This window comes from Aethalodelphis obliquidens, unplaced genomic scaffold (assembly GCF_003676395.1).
Source record: "Aethalodelphis obliquidens isolate GAN/ISIS:26980383/991018 unplaced genomic scaffold, ASM367639v1 scaffold17, whole genome shotgun sequence".
Lineage (NCBI taxonomy): Eukaryota > Metazoa > Chordata > Mammalia > Artiodactyla > Delphinidae > Aethalodelphis > Aethalodelphis obliquidens.
In genome coordinates, this window is record NW_020837961.1 from 6,502,819 (window position 1) to 6,519,503 (window position 16,685).

At 43.9% G+C, this 16,685-nt stretch overlaps 1 long non-coding RNA gene and 1 other non-coding gene across 11 annotated transcripts in view; both read right to left on the reverse strand.

Annotated features, from left to right (window-relative positions):
* Positions 1 to 16,646, reverse strand: part of LOC113625931 (uncharacterized) — a 141,736-nt gene extending 125,090 nt beyond the window's left edge. For 9 of the 10 annotated variants that reach the window (XR_003434951.1, XR_003434948.1, XR_003434954.1 and 6 more), the window contains exons 1-3: positions 11,555 to 12,345; positions 11,011 to 11,189; positions 4,604 to 4,744 (exon numbers count right to left, since the gene is read on the reverse strand). This is a non-coding gene — a long non-coding RNA (uncharacterized LOC113625931). Of the gene's footprint in view, positions 1 to 4,603; positions 4,745 to 11,010; positions 11,190 to 11,554; positions 12,346 to 15,726 lie in introns of those variants that run through there. The other variant, XR_003434955.1, reaches the window with a different exon arrangement.
* Positions 13,795 to 13,867, reverse strand: TRNAG-CCC (transfer RNA glycine (anticodon CCC)). Its single transcript has one exon. It is a non-coding gene; the product is annotated as a tRNA-Gly (tRNA).
* Positions 16,647 to 16,685: the final 39 nt, after the last annotated feature.

The following is a 16,685-nucleotide window of genomic DNA, read 5'->3' on the forward strand; positions in this document are numbered from 1 at the left end:
TGGCATCTCCAAATATCACCTCAGTCCCCGGCTAAGCTGTCGAATGACTAAAACCCTGGCCAGGTTTCTGGTCTCCCTTAGGAGCTGAGTGACTTTGGGCAACTTACTTGTACTCTCTGTGTCTGCAAGCAGGCAGTGATGAAGTTGAGGAAGATCAAGTTCATACTGGGCCCCACAGCTCTAATCACTCTCCTCCCCACCTACACACTGGTGATGGATTTAAAGTCATTTAAAAATCAAAGTGGACCAAGGTGGCCATTGTCGTTGTGGTTTCAAATACCTCCTCTCATCACTGAGAACTTGAGTTTTCGGAAATGGTTCAAACTCAAGGACACCACCAGCCATTTTCCAGAGTGTCTGCTAACAGCTCTAGTGGCAACCTTGCGGTTTCACTATCACAGCCACCCACCAACTATGTAATCGTCTCGACCCCAGCCAACCCTTACTTGCTTAACAAGCACCTTTACTTCTTGCCAGCTCCAATCCTAATTCTTGATAACCAATTTATGTAATCTTGAAAGTTTTCTGCCATTATAAGCCTTCCCCATTTTGTAGCCTGGGGATGACAATTCAAGTTTATCTGGGTCTCCAGGGCTGCAGTTCTAACAACCCCCAAATAAACATCTCTAATTCAATCAGGTCTGGGTTTCTGAAATTTTGTTTGACACCACAAACTGCCTCTGACAGAGACATCCCGGAGGGGGATCCCACAGTGGCTTCAGACCAGCTTCTTTTGTCACAAAAGATACCAGTCTCTCCATCCTTGGGCCCTGGGCAGGGCGGGAACTGGGCATCTGCGCTCTCAGCAACATTTAGGTGACCTAGGACGAGGCCCGCTGAGGGACTGGGAAACCTAATAAAGGATGTGCTCTTACATAAGGCAAACCCAAGTCTGGATCCCCTGGAGGTGGATCCCTAGGCTGGGCCCAGCGCAGGGGATCAGGGAGCCCCCAGTTGTGCCCCCTCCTGGATCCCCACTTATCTGGGGCTGTGGTTCTTTCCTGGTTCACAGGGCCGGGTCCTCAGGCTGCTCTCCCACCAGATAGTGTGGTCCAGGATGTGACCCGGGCTTATATACACCCCCAGGAGGGGGATGGAGCTATTGGGGTCCCACCCTAAAGACCGTGGCTCCTCCCCCTGGGGAATGGGGTCCTGTGAGGGAAGAGGGTATTCAGACCTGCTGCCCAGAAGGGAGCAGAGGGCAGGGGAGGGGAATGGAGGGGAGGGTCTGCTCTGATTAGGTCAGGCACCGTTGGCCCTGGTGATAACAAGGTCTCCGCTGCACCTCTGTGATCTTCTCATGATCCTCTCAAGGCCGCTTAACCCCATCTTCACTGATAAGGAACTGAAATCTGAAAGGCTTCTTCCCTGGGGAGGTGTGATGCCAGACCCTCGGGCTCCCCTGCTCTTCCCGGGCACAATCTCTGGCACCCTGGGCATGTGGAGGGGCCTGCACCCCTCAGGTTCAGGGGTCTGGCTGAGTCCATCCTATGTTCCCTGCACCCACAGATCAAGTGGGTCCCTAGTCCAGGGTTGGAGGGCCCCTCATCCCAGAGGGGAAAGTGTACACAGACCAGCTCTGGACCTGCCTGACACACAGAAGAAAAACTGTGCAAAGTCCCAGCCCAGGAGACAGGTGTGCTGATGATGGTTCAGGTTTCCAGCCTGAAAAGAGCGTCCAGGATGGTGTAGAATGAAGCAGGAACCCCAGGGCCAGGGGGTAGCGGTGCACACGGTACAGTGTCCTCTGAGCGTCCGCTGACTCTGCTTCCTACTTGTGCCCCACGGCTTCAGTGCAGCAGAGATTAGAATGACCTCGCCCTTTCCAGTCCTCAGCCCTACCCCATCTTTAGGCAGGTCACAGCCCTGTCCAAGACCAAGTTACCAGCATGTTTTTTCTCACATCAGTAATATTCTCCTTTGCATAAATAAAGTCTGCACTGGAGAGTGGAAGTGGCAGTGATTGGAAGATAAATGATGATTTTACTTTTTATCTGTTGTGATGAGAGCTAAGGGCTTAGTCACACCTTACAGGAAAGGAAAGAGAGTGTTGGCCTTACAAGTGCACCAAGCAGACAAAATCAGTTAACAACGTGTGCACTAGACTATGGTTTGGATGTATAAGATTTGCATATTCTAGAATTAATTAGCTAGTTAATGAGTACCACAGATATTTACTGAGTGCTTATTAATTAATAACTAGGACCATTATAGGAGATGGGAATACAGTAATGAACAACAGCAATTCCCCACACTGTCTTGTCTCAGCATCTTTGAAATGATTTTTCCCTTAATAGGTAAAATGTATCTCTTATTTTCCAGCAACCTTCTCTGCAATTCAGAAAACAACTCATTTCCTACTCTCCACGTCTCAGTAATGGAACTATCATTTGCCCAAGTGCAAATGCAGAAATCCTTGGAAGAATCTTTGAATTCTCATTCCTTAATCCCAACCAATCAGTCCAGCTGCAAGTCCTGTGGGCATTAGATTGAACCTCTGTCACTGCATCCCACACCACTGTCCTAGGGCCCCTGCTCTGGCCCCTCCTCTGTAACCCCCCCTTTAAGGTCACAGAATTCTAACGGGAAAAGTTCTTGTTCACGTGACTCCTGGCAAGCAGGGAACTGGTATAAAATCACAGTTAATTCTTGTCAATCTTGTGGCCAAGAACAGAGTCAATAAGCAAAGAAAAGTAAAGAAGAACTGAAGTCAAGTGACTTGACTTCCAGATCACTTATGAAATTTCTGAAAAGTGTCAACTGAGTGATAAGGTCTGATGTCCGACTGCTCTGAGTCCAAGCGTGAAGAGGAGACAGACATCGATTCTTCAAATCACCTATCCTAGGAGATTCAACTGTATGGAATGATTGGCCCTTGAAGGCATTTCATCAGGATTCTGGTTTTCCCTACTAGTATTGTTAGTCCTCTGTGTTCTAACCCATATGGTATAACAATGTCATTAACCAGCCCAACAGGGAGCTCACGACGAATACCTTTAGCCTTTGAGAATACACGTACTGTCCTAGGGAGAATATTGGCAGAAACGTGAATTTTAAAGGTGCTTTGGTGAGAACTCAGGTGGAAATGAGGAACGTGTGACTTGAAACTGGAAGAAAGGTGATTCTTGGTATATCGCGGGAGAAGAAGACGGCTGAATTGTGTCCTACAGCTGTGTGGAAAGCAGAACTTGAGAGGGAATCGCCTGGATATCTGGCTGAGATTTCCAAGCAATGGGTTGAGGGTGTGGCCTGGTTCCTTCTTGCTGCTTACAGAAAAACGTGAGAGGAGGGAGATCGATTAAGGGGACCAGTCAGAAAATAAATAAGTAAATAAAATAAAATAAAAGCAGGATTTGATGATTTTGGAGATCCTCAGCCTATCCAGATTGCAAAAATAGCTGAAATTAGGAGAGTCGCTGTTAGACAATGTGTGCTGGAGAGAAGACCCGGGTGTGGCAGCACCGCGTTGCTAGGGCAGATTTGAAACCCAGCAGAACCAATTTCATGAGCTTTCAAGGCCTGGCAGCAATCCTCTCTGGCTGGGGACCCCACCCTTTGTGTCCAGATAGTTTACACTTTATGGAAATATGGTTAATACACCCTGGTTAACTATTGATGACATTTGATCCACTGGGGGATGTGTTCTTTAACTAACCAGAGTGACAGAATTTTGTACATATCAGAACCACGCGGCCTCCTGCCTTCCAAGATGGCCCACACTCTGTCTATGGACCGTGTATCTCCCTGAATAAACCTTCTTTCACTTTACTACGTCTTGCTCTTGAATTCTTGCCTGCACGAAGCCAAGAACCCACACTTGGCGGCCATCCCAGGGACTCGGACATGGCTTGGGATGTGACCATCCTCTCGCACCCCACTCTCTTTCCTGCAACATCTTTCCTGGCACCCAATGCGGGGCCTCCAAGGCCATAATCTCGATCCGCCTACTGGGCTATGGCTCCCCTCTGAAGGGCGGCTGGGCCTTATCCTGAGCCACGTAGATTCGAGTAGCCCGTTAAGGGGCAGCTGATGTCGCCTGCAGGATCTGGCAGAGACCAGTTCTCTGGCCGTGAAGAAGCGCACTGAGGCCAAGGCTTTTCCCCCTCAGTCTTTCTCATTCTCCTATTGCTCTCTCTCTTTGGACTTGAAAAGATCCACCCAGACGACCACCGAACATCCAAATTAAGACTGCGCGGCAAGTAACTGACAACTTGGTTGGGTCTAAAGAACTCCTGCCAGGGGGCTTATCTGGTGGCGCAGTGGTTGAGAATCTGCCTGCCAATGCAGGGGACAGGGGTTCGAGCCCTGGTCTGGGAGGATCCCACATGCCGCGGAGCAACTAGGCCCATGAGCCACAACTACTGAGCCTGCGCGTCTGGAACCTGTGCTCCGCAACAAGAGAGGCCGCGATAGTGAGAGGCCCGTGCACCGCGATGAAGAGTGGCCCCTGCTTGCCACAACTAGAGAAAGCCCTCACAGAGAAACGAAGACCCAGCACAGACAAAAATAAAAAAATAAAATAAATTAAAAAAAAAAAAAAAGAACCACGCAAAGCACGAAATGTGTCTGTGTGTGTGACTGTGTGTTTCCGGTCGGGACGTACCTCCACCCACCTCTGGTCTTCAGCACGTCACTCCAGTCATTTACGTAGCTCCTAGATCCTCATCCACAGAAGCCTTTCTCAGTTAAGAGATTTTTCTTCTTTCATTCCATTGTGTTTAGACATCACACTCCGTGATTTTTTCTGACGAATCACAAAAATTTCATAATAATATAATGCTTTATAATTCTCCTAATGAAAACTGTTTTAAGGCTTATTTTACTTAAAAGAAATATCTTTTATGAACTTATTGAACAACTGCTATCAAATTGAGCCAAAATTATTAACAGTTTCTATGTTTATGTATTTATAAGTTGTATTTGGAAAGTTTTATTTCTAGCCCTCAGCATTAATGTAAATTTCATGAGTGTCTAATTGGACTCAAGAATTGTGGTTAACATCATTTTTTTTTACCTCTTGATACATATACCTTTACAGCCCCCTTGAGATGAGTGGGGCTTTGCAATTTGTTTCAGAGAATACAATAAGAGAAAATGTGGGTCCCCTACTGGTGTTGGCTTTTAAGCCTCAGTGTGCCATTTTAAAGCTCCCTCTTGCTAACCTGAAACAAATAGATGGCCAGACGTTTCTCCAGAAAAGACGGGTTGGTTCTCACAGAATTGCCGTTTGGGATCTGCCACCATGGCAAGCCATGTGCAAGTCCCCAGCACAGATGGAGAGGAGAGCTCTTTTATAGACAGAAAGGACACTAGGAGGGCTGTAGCAAAGAGTTCAGGGTTTCTCACTGATCAAGTCCTTGCCAGGAAAGAAGAGGTGTCTTTCTGAAACCGTGGCTTTAATCTATTTCACCTGCTTTCACTGATCAAGGTCGTTCTAAGACTTGCATGTCCTCCACAAACAGTAAGATGTTGGCCCCAGTGATTTTCCAGGGACTTGGAGTCAGCAGTGTCTAGTTCGATCTGAGCCAGTTAAGACTGGATGGGACCATCCATCAACAGATGAATGGATAAAGAAGATGTGGTGTGTATATATATATACATACACACACACACACACACACACACAAAATGGAATATTACCCAGTCATAAAAAAGAATGAAATAATGGCATTTATAGCAGCATGATGGCCATCATCAAAAAGTCTACAAATAACGAATGTTGGAGAGAGTATGGAGAAAAGCGAAGCCTCCTATACTGTTGGTGGGAATGTAAATTGTTACAGCCACTATGAAGAACACAAGGGAGATTCTTTAAAAAAACTAAAAATATTATCCAGGAATCTCACTCCTGGGCATATATCTGGACAAATCTATAGTTCTGAAGGATACATGCACCCTTCTGTTCATACCAGCACTATTCACAAGAGCCAGAACATGGAAGAAACCTAAATGTCCCTTGATAGATGAATGGATAAAGAAGATATGGTACATATAATACAGTGGAATACTACTCTGCCATAAAAAAGAATGAAATTATGCCATTTTCAACAACTTGGATGGACCTAGAGATTATAATACTAAGTGAGGTGAGTCAGGCAGAGAAAGACATATATCACATGATATCACTCATATGTGGAATCTAAAGTATGATACAAATGAACTTATTTCCAAAACAGAAATAAACTCACTGACATAGAAAACATACTTATGTTTACCGCACGTTAAATTGCGTGGGAAAGGAATAAATTAGGAGTTTGGTATTAGCATATACAAACTAGTGTATATAAAATAGAGAAGCAACAAGGACATACAGTATGGCACAGGGAACTATATTCAATATTCTGGAATAAACAATTATGGAAATGAATATGAAAAAGAAAAAATATATATATTTCATATGTATATATATATACATATGAAAAATAATAAATATGACTGAATCACTTTGCTGTACACCAGAAACTATCAAAACACTCTAAATCAACTATACTTCAATGTATTTTTTTTAAAGCAATGCAGTTATTGCCCTGTTTCGGTGTGGATGACCTTCCATTCGGGAGAGGGGGTAAGACTTTTATTTTCATTGTGGACACAAATTCCTGTCCTAAGGACTTGTGCACCGAATAGTGTCTAGCACCATCTGCTGGAAAGCTTTTGAACAACCAAACTGATATGAATAGATGAAAAATAATGCAGGGTGTTCAGTCCTCTACTGGCCACTGCAGCACGTGTCACAGCTGAATGTTTCCAGCTCTAGGTCTATACTGAAAGTGGTCTCTGCACATACAGGTGAATGTCCATTATGCCTTTTAAACCACAACTGAGAGGAGAAGTGTTCTCTAACCACACCCCTGCCCCTTTTTTTACTTAACTTTGGGTCTTAGAAATTATCCCATATCCACACAAATATTCCAATTTGGGGGGGTCAACTGTGAGCAAAAAAACTTAAATGGAAAGTGTTGTATTCATGATGGGAAAAGGAAGTTTTTGGAGAAAGGATATCCTTTCGCTAGATCAGCCTTTCCTCTAGTATTCTTTGCTCTCTCATTTTAAAATAAAAGCTACCCTTTATTGAGTACTTTACTATAGTTTAGACCTTCTGCTCTATGCTTTAGTCAAACTTCCCATGAAAACTTTATGAGAATTCTCTGTTGTAGGAAGAATTGTCTCCCATAGACAAAAGTAGAAAGGGAGGCTTATAGTGGTGATTTACTCCGGGCCACCCGGAGGGAATCTCACTTCTCTGGGCTGTGACAACAGCCTGTCTCTTTCAAAATACTTAGATCTGTACCTTTACTCCTCCTTGACGTGCTAATTCCTGATTTGAGAATATTCTCCCCAAAAAAGTCCCAAAAGAGGTAAAGCATGATTCGTAAGACTTCCATACAAGGAGGATTTATGGAAGGATGAGAGACAAGCCATGTGCGGGGGAAGCGGAATGAGCTTGAGCTTTGGGGTGATCTCAGTTATCTGCCAAATAAATATAAGCCAAAAGTCACAGCGATGTTGTTAATAGTAAGTGTAGATGTATATTCTCCACGTTAACGGGCACAAATCAGTTACTCTGTAAGTTATATTAGCATTAGATCAGCCTCCCAAAAAAGGGAAATGTTAGGGAATTAGTAGATTATAAAAAACTCAGAGGACAAGGAGACCTTAGCAAGTATTGACCCCAAAACCTTACTTCTAGCTTTCGTTTTCATTTTTTTTTAGGTATGTTATGAACTATACACTTATAGAAATGCCTAGAACTTCGGTATATTTTTGCTCGATCTGTACACATCAAACGGTGTTAAAATCATTTCTAACGTTCTGATTTTGAGGAGTGAGAGTGGGTGCAAAGATGGGAAGGAGATTGTTCTGCATAATATAATAATAATATATCCTCATTAGTTTACTGTACGAAGTAACTCATACAATATGGTAGGGTATAATATTTTTAAAAAGTGACTGTATCTGAGTCTGTTCCAACTCACCAATTCATTTAATTCCAGGAATCGATCTCTCAAGAAGCAAACACTCCTGTTTTTCCACACTCTTTTTAAAAATAATTACAAACCTACAGAAAAATGAAACGAATGGTAAAATTGACACCTATATACCTATCCCTCCAACTGTCAAACGGACATGTTGGCCACAGTGTATTATTTCTCTCCATATATCCATTTTGTTTGTCTCTTAAATTGTTTTGCTAAAGCATTTGGGAGTTTCAGACACCTGCTAAATATTCAAGTTGAACATCCTAAAAATGAGAATGTCTCCTGCACAATATCATTACTGTAATGAAGGAATATGTTTTTAATTAATACGTAACATTCATTTCTCCAATTGCTGCAAAGCCATATTTAAATTTATTTTCAAAATTCAGATCTCGATTAATGTTCGTACATTATCATTTTGTTGCAGCTATTTTAATCTAGAAAAGCTTCCCTGACTCTTTTAAAAAATACATTTATCAAGGTATGATTGACAAGCAATAAAGTACAAACTAAGGTGCACAGTTTCATGGGGGCTGACATGAGTATATTGCATGAAAGCACCAGCATCATCAAGGCAATGAAAACACTCCTCACCCCCCATATTATCTTCAATCTAGAACACTGCTCCTGTCCCTCCCCCTCTTTGTCTTTCAAGACATTGACTTTTAGGAAAACTTCAGGCCAGGTGTCTCCTGCAGTGTTCCCCATTCTAGATTTGCCTCATTGTTTCCTTGTGATTCAATTCTGATTGAACATTTTTGTCCAGGACATCACCTGGGCGATGTAGAGTTCCTCCCACTGCATCCCATTAGAGGACGCACAATGTCAGTTTGGGCACTTGGTTCAAGTGGTGTCTGGGCATGTCTCCGTGAGAAAGGTCCCTTTCTCCTTCATCATCACAGGCCAAGTGGTCTGTCCCTGATACCCAGCTCCCTAACAAAGACTTTGACCACCAGTGAGGATTCTTTCTGGCTCAGTGGTGGCATTGTGGGTAGCAGATGGTGGTTCTCTAATTCTGCATGCCTACACTTCACTGCTGGCATCCTCTCTAAAGAAGACCTTTCCCTCCCTGACTCCCCCTCTGGCCTTTTTAAAGGTACCTCTTGGGCTCATGAATTCTTTTTTCTCCAATGTGTATAATCCCTTATCTTCTTTGCTGAGGTCCAGAGTGCTCTGTATTGGGCCTGTCGGGGCCTTTGCCCTGCCTCTGCACCCTTCTGGCGGGTCTTCACTAGTCTTCGAACACAGCTCTGCTGTCAGACGTGCGCTTTCAGTCTCGTTCTTTCCAACCATTTCTCCATGACACCCTACCTGCCTTTACTGGTGAAGGACATTGAAAAATCAAGATCTGGGGAGTAAAGCCTTTACAATGTGTGGTGTAAAACATTTGCGAATGTACATGTTAAGAACTATGAAGGATCTGAGATTTGCTTTAGTTCTGAGCTAACAAGTTAGCCTGCCCGTTTCCTGGATGCTGGCGGAACAGTATCATCTTGGATCAGATGCAAAGCACGTTCTCACTTGTGGCATAGCGGGCAGCATGAGCTCCATGCTAGCGTCAGTTCCCCCTGTCCTTTCATCGTGGATGGGCCTAGATGGATGCTGTGCACGCAGCAAATTTACAGCACAGCTGAGGAACCTCCAGGCCACATCCCAAGCTTCTCTACTGGGCTGCAGGCAAACCTGCCCAATCTCTGCCTCAAAGGGAGGCATCATCTTTATTATGTTGTACAGCAATCTCTCCTCCCACTGCTCTGGAGGGTGATTGTATATAGATTTTCCTAAGCAGTTCCTTACCCAAGCATCCTTGAAAAGAGAGTCCAGAACTAAAAGGCAGTCAGTGCCTCTGCTCGCAGGATGTTCAAACACTCAAGAGACTGATGGAGAAAACTCTCGTAATGTTGAACAGACCGAGAAGAAGCGTTGCAGTAGGAACTGAGACTATTCTGTATGCTTGGAAACCTGGGTCTCTGATGACATTATTAAGAAAAATCTGGGGAAGTTGGTGGTGGAGGTGTGGAGAAGGTACAGGGAGGACCCCTCTGCAAGCAGGGCCTGCCCAGGGTCTCAAGTGTGCTGTCCAGACCAGCAGCATCAGAACCATGCACACATTTATTCAACCTACTGATTCTTAAGCCCCACTTCCAACCTACTGAGCAGAAATTCACAGGGTGGGGTGGGGAGTCAAGAAATCAATCCACGTTACAAAAAGCCGACCAGGTGATCCCGGTGCACCCTAACATTTGAGAATCATTCCTCTGTAAGTTGCACTTGAAAGAAACTAGTATATGTCACCACTATATAAACGTTTTTGACCTAAAAAATTATTCTGGGCAGAAAGCAATTAAGAAGAAAACCCAGAAAATTTTCCTTTTCTGCCTGGACGTGGGATATAATTTCTCATTTTCGTGGATGCAGATGCTTTAAGCCCAGAGTGGACACCAGAGGAATCTGCAACCAAACCTCACTCCATTAATTCTTTTCTGTGGATTTAACTTCCCACATTTTGCTGCCCTTGAAAGCCTAAACCTGCTTCCCATGTCCTCTCTCTTGTCTACAAACGCACTACTCTTTGTTGAAGCTGCTTTATAAACTGGGGTTCTAAGCCACCATTTGAAGTTCCTTCTCCTTTAGGTTCCTTCAGCTAGAGGGGCACTGCTGCCTTAATTCACTGCTTTCCTCTTGCTTATTTCTGTTTCTTTTTCTTTTCTTTTTTTAAAATTTTATTGAAGTATAGTTGATTTACAATGTCGTTTTAGTTTCAGGTGTACAAGACAGAGATTCCATTTTATATATATGTAACTCTGAACACTCTGAACTGTGCCTCCAACTCAAAATATGCACTAATTGGGGCCCTACGAGCAGGAGCACAAAGATCTCAGATGAAGTAACACTACCAATTATCCTCTTATCTGTACTCTTAATAAACAGGTCTTTCACCCTCACCACAACACAAGAACAACTATGATCGATCTTCCCATCATGACCACTAGCCACGATATGATTTATTTCCACCCTAGCAGGAACTAACCGAGCTCCGTTCGACTTAACAGGAGGAGAATCCGAACTCGTATCCGGCTTTAACTTTTTCCATATGATTAAGACAGAGGGATCAGGGACTTGCCTGGCGGTCCAGTGGTTAAGACTTCACATTCCAAATTCAGGGGGCACGGGTTTGATCCCTGGTTGGGGAATTAAGATCCCACATGCCTGTACAGGGCCGCCAAAAAAAAAAAAAAAAAAAAAAAGAAAAGTAAGAAAGAAAGAAAAAAAGACAGCAGGATCAGTGAAATCAGGTTCAGGAGGAGATTACAAATTATTTTCAGGGCAAAAGTGAAGATAAATTTACAATGTCAAATTGGTGATGGGCAGTAACTGGGAATCAAATGCTCTATGTTCGTTTATCATGTGATCATCAACACATTAATTAATCCATGTTTTTCCCCCATCTATAGAATGGCAAAACTAGTAATTTTTTTCTACATGCTTAACAGAGATGCTGTAGGGGGCTGTTGCCAGCAAAATGCAACACAGATTAAAGGTACCAGAAAGTAAAACACAGCAAGCACTGTTACCTTATCTATATCCCACAGAACCAGTTTGCATTTAAGTTTGGCAAATTCATAGGCAGTCAGTCTCCCAATTCCATGTCCAGCTCCAGTAATCAGGACGATTTCTCCGGTGACTGCTTTTCTCTTCTTCGGAATGAAAAGCTTCAGGAGAGACTCTCAAGGTGCAGATGAGCAGTAAGGGCAGAAGCTGGAGGCAGTCCAGAAGGAACTTCATCCTTTTGGTTGCTGCGAGGTTTTGGTATACTTTGTTTTACCAGTCACTCTAAATCGCTTCTGGGGGGTTATTGCATCAAATACCAGAGAGAGGAAAAGCAAGAACAAGGAAGGGCTCCTTTATCAAAGAGAAACAAACAGCCCCGAAGCCGTTCCTTCTTTTGGGCTGGGCTTGGTTAGGTCTTCCGCAACTGGCTCAAGCTGCAGTGCAGAGCGACTGCTCCTGAGCTCAGAAATCTGGGAGGGACAAAACCCAGAGGAGAGCAAAGCTTCCTAGTTCTGGGTGCCGCAGCCCCGACTAGGTGTGCAGCCAGAGCCATCTTTTACTCCCTTACTCCTGGTCTCCTGATTGCAGGGTTAGTTGTCTCTTGTTTTGCTAAATTTGATAAATTCCTTTTAAAGTTACAAGGCTAATGGACAGCGTCCGCAGTCCAGACGCTTCCTTGAAACGTGATGGTTGCCCTTCCCTAGTTAAGGGATGCAAATGTAGTTTGCTGTCTTTTTTTTTTTTTAATAAATGTATTTATTTATTTTTGGCTGCTTTGGGTCTTCATTGCTGCGCGTGGTTTTCTCTAGTTGCGGCGAGCGGGGGCTACTCTTTGTCGCAGTGCGCGGGCTTCTCATTGCGGTGGCTTCTCTTGTGGCGGAGCACGGGCTCTAGGCACATAGGCTTCAGTAGTTGTGGCTCGCGGGCTCTAGAGCGCAGGCTCAGTAGTTGTGGCGCACGGGCTTAGGTGCTCCGCAGCATATGGGATCTTCCTGGACCAGGGATCAAACCTGTGTCCTCTGCATTGGCAGGCGGATTCTTAACCACTGCGCCACCAGGGAAGTCCCCTGTTAATCTGTCTTAATTAATAAATAAGCCCCCCCAAAATTAAGAAGGGTAGAGAAAAAGGTTTTCCTCCCTTACATTCACAGTTGTATTCCCAGCATCTAGGGCAGTGCTTGGTAAATAGTAAGCAATCAGTTAATATTTGTTGTATACAAAATAAATGGAAAAGGGGGGAAACAACTGGAATTCTTATTTTTAGCATACATATCAATTCCGGTAATCACATACAACGCTTTTCTATTTAGAAGTATTTCTTTCTCAGCATCTTTTGTCTGTTTCACCAACTATTATAAGATGCCCTTAAATGTTGGTATGTGGTTTCTAAATAAAAAAATAAAACAAAAACCAAAAGCCCTCACTTTTTTAAGTTCTGATGACACCCATTTAATTTGGGATGTGGGTAGATAAAGAGTAATAGAAAACAGTAAATATTCAAGATGGCATTTCTGTTCTGCCCAAGAGTGGGTTGCAGCACACTGTGCTCTTGCAAACCTGGGAGTACATGTCCCTGAAGGGAGGAACCTAGGAGACCTGGCTGCCTGAGCCAATTGTGGCGCAGGCCCAGTGTCAGGGAGTGGTTTTGTTTGCATTGTTGTGTCGCTCTTTAAACTAAGTCCACTCCAACCTCCCCTTAAGGAATGCAGCGTTGGAAGACTGGGCTTGAGGAACTTCCTATGAGAACCCCTGTTTCTCCCGTTCTTTTTTTTTTTTGCTGTACGGGGACCTCTCACTGTGTGGCCTCTCCCGTTGAGGAGCACAGGCTCTGGACGCGCAGGCTCAGCGGCCATGGCTCACGGGACCAACCGCTCCGCGGCATGCGGGATCCTCCCGGACCGGGGCACGAACCCGCATCCCCTGCATCGGCAGGCGGACTCCCAACCACTGCGCCACCAGGGAAGCCCTTCTCCCGTTCTTTGATCAGAGGTTTTGTGAATCACACTGCCTTGCTCCTCTTCTCCCTAATGAGTAATTTGTCAACTGAATTAATTTGGATGAGCTGAGCCTTTTTAAGAGCCTGCCTAATACATTTCCAGTGTTAAAAAAGGATCAGTAGGTCCAAAGTGGAGTCACTAATGCTAAGCCCCGCAGAAGCAAACTAAAACTTAACACCTAACTGCAGTTTCAGCCTCGCTCAGAAATGTAATTTTGGGTTTTTTTTTTTTTTTTTGGCCGCATTGTACAGTATGTGGGATCTTAGTTCCCTGAGCAGGGATCGAACCTGCGCCCTCTGCATTGGGAGTGCAGAGTCTTAACCACTGGACCACCAGGGAAGTCCCTGAGAAATGTAATTTTATTTTTTATTTTTTTAAATTAATTTTTATTGGAGTATAGTTGCTTTACAATGTTGTGTTAGTTTCTACTGTACAGCAAAATGAATCAGCTGTACATATACATATATCCCCTCTTTTTTGGATTTCCTTCCCATTTAGGTCACCACAGTACATTAAGTAGAGTTCCCTGTGCTGTACAGTATATTATTAGTTATCTATTTTATACATAGTGTCAATACGTATATGTGTCAATCCCAATATCCCAATTCCTCCCACCCCCTCCTTTCCCCCTTGGTATCCATACATTTGTTCTCTACCTCTGTGTCTCTATTTCTGCATTGCAGATAAGATCATCTATACCATTTTTCTAGGTTCCACATGTATGCATTAATATACAATATTTGTTTTTCTCTTTCTGACTTACTTCACTCCATATGACACTCTCTAGGTCCATCCACATCTCCACAAATGACCCAGTTTCGTTCCTTTTTATGGCTGAGTAATAGTCCATTGTATATATGTGTACTGGGTATATACCCAGAGAAATGTAATTTTAAACCAATCAGTTTGGAATTTCCTGATCAACACTAGTGAGGTGATCTGCATGATAAACCCCTACCCTTCTCCCCAAAGAAGGTGACCTTGCCTGAAATAATCCTTTCTTTTCTTTTTGACTTCCTTGTCCCCTCCTTCCTGCTTTTAAAAAACCTTTCATTGTACAGCTCCTTTCTATTTGTTAGATGGGATGATGCCTGATTCATGAATCATTTAGTAAAGCCAATTAAGTCTTCAAATTCACTCAGTTGAATTTTGTTTTTTAATACCAGCTTAAGCAGAGGTTAATGGCGGTCAACAACACTGACAGCAAAGTTTATCTGACTACAGGAAGCCAAGTCCAAATATTTACTTTTTAAAAGGCAAGCATATTTTAATAATAGAACTTTGCTACCTGGATGGATTGCTAGACATAAACAAAGCTGGACACGAAAGTGGTAAGGACATATTTTGTTCAGTAATACTACAGTATGAACTGAACTCCATTTCCCCTGAATCAGAAGGCTGAAGACTTTTCAAAGGCTGGAGTGTGCTAAGGGAAAGTCACTAAGGGGTAGTAAAGGGGTGGGTGGGTGATCCATGTGACTAGGCCATCTGGGTTTGTTAATTGGCATTTGTCAGGGGAGAAAGAAACTTCTATCTTTATGAGAGGAAGCAGCAGTGCAAGTTGAAGAAAGGTAGGTCCTTATTGCTCCCACAGGGACTGGGAGCTAGCACAGAGTTATCTCCCTGAATATCTGCATCTTAAAGAGAGGGGCTCACAAGTCCTTAAGGAAACAGTTCTGGGTGGTAGATTTATACCACAAAGGTCAGAGGAAAGAATTTACATTGCAAGCTTTCTAAAGTAGCTGCTCCAAGAGAGGGCTCTGGGGTCTGTCTGCCTATCCAGGTTCTGCCTGGAACAAATCACAAATTCTTCGGGCAGTATTAAGCGTTTCTAGGCAGGTATTTTAAAGGGGTGGGGCACTTAAGATCACCCTAGGGGCAAGACCTTAAGCTGCTAGAAGCCATAATAGAGGGCTGAAGTAAAATTTATATTTTAAGGCAGGACAAGAAAAAATTACACATAAAATTCTCTGTTTGTTTGGGCCTCCTCCCTCCTTAACGTGCAGTGTGCACCTTTATTACAGTTAACCAGAACTTCTCAAAGATGGGAGCGCCCGCTCAACCATAAAGATCATTTTTTTCCCCTTTATTCTGACCCTAGCAATGTAACTTCTTAAAAGAACAGTGTTCTTTCCCAGCCCTTTAGGTGAGGGGGCGTGGGGTGGATAGGGTTAGATGCTTGCCTGGCATGTGCTTACCTGGACTATGTATCTTTGGTGAAGTTTATGTAAAATATTAGTCGGTCATTTTGATGTATGATCCTTTGTTTCAAACATGTATATGCCTGTGCCTTCGACTTCTAACAGGCAGAATGGTCCTCCGAGCTTTCTGAGGCTGCTTCCTGTGTTATCACCATCGGTTTGGCTCAAATAAAATTCCCTTTTTTTCTTAACTTGACAGTTAATTGAATTTTCGTCAGCAAGAGTTTGGACAAGTCTCAGCGCAGAGGTTCTGAGGGAGCCTTCATAGGCCGAGAGCTCTACAGCCTTCAGAACAAGTTGTTAAGGTTTGATAAATCTGGTTTTTGAGATGGTCAAAAGTTTTATACGGTCTGTGTCCACACCACACCACAGAACCAGCGGATTATGCACTTGCAAGTTAAATATTTCCACACATTAATAAGGCAACGAATATCAAACATGAAAACCACATTACAAACTTCTGAATGATCTTGATTTCCAATTTCCCGTATGGCCAAGTTTTGCCTCTGCAGGTATCTCGCGTCTTAACCCTCGGTTTCTCTTCCAGGCTCTGTGTCTATCTCACAACTGGTTTACTCCTCCGTGGGTTACGGCTTTTACCCATTGCAGCGAACAACTTGGTAGAAAAGGAAGAGAAAAGCCTCGGATGCGGGGATTGCAAGTCTCTCACCTCCCTTCTTTCCCTGCAACCACTCATAACTCAGATATGGCTGGGACACGCGTGGCTCACTACATCAGCCGCCTGTAACCCCTTCCTGCCGGAACAGCCAGGACGACACACTTCTCTCAACCCCCTTTCTTTCTTTCCCTTTCCAATTCTTCGGCTCCTTTCACTTTCCAGCTTTCTCTTTCGCTTTCTCAGTGCTTCCCCAGCCGCCTCCCTAACCCGGTCCCAAACACTGCTCAGCAAGGACGAGAAGCTGAGCGAAGCCGGCTCTACGAAGCCTGCGCCGTCT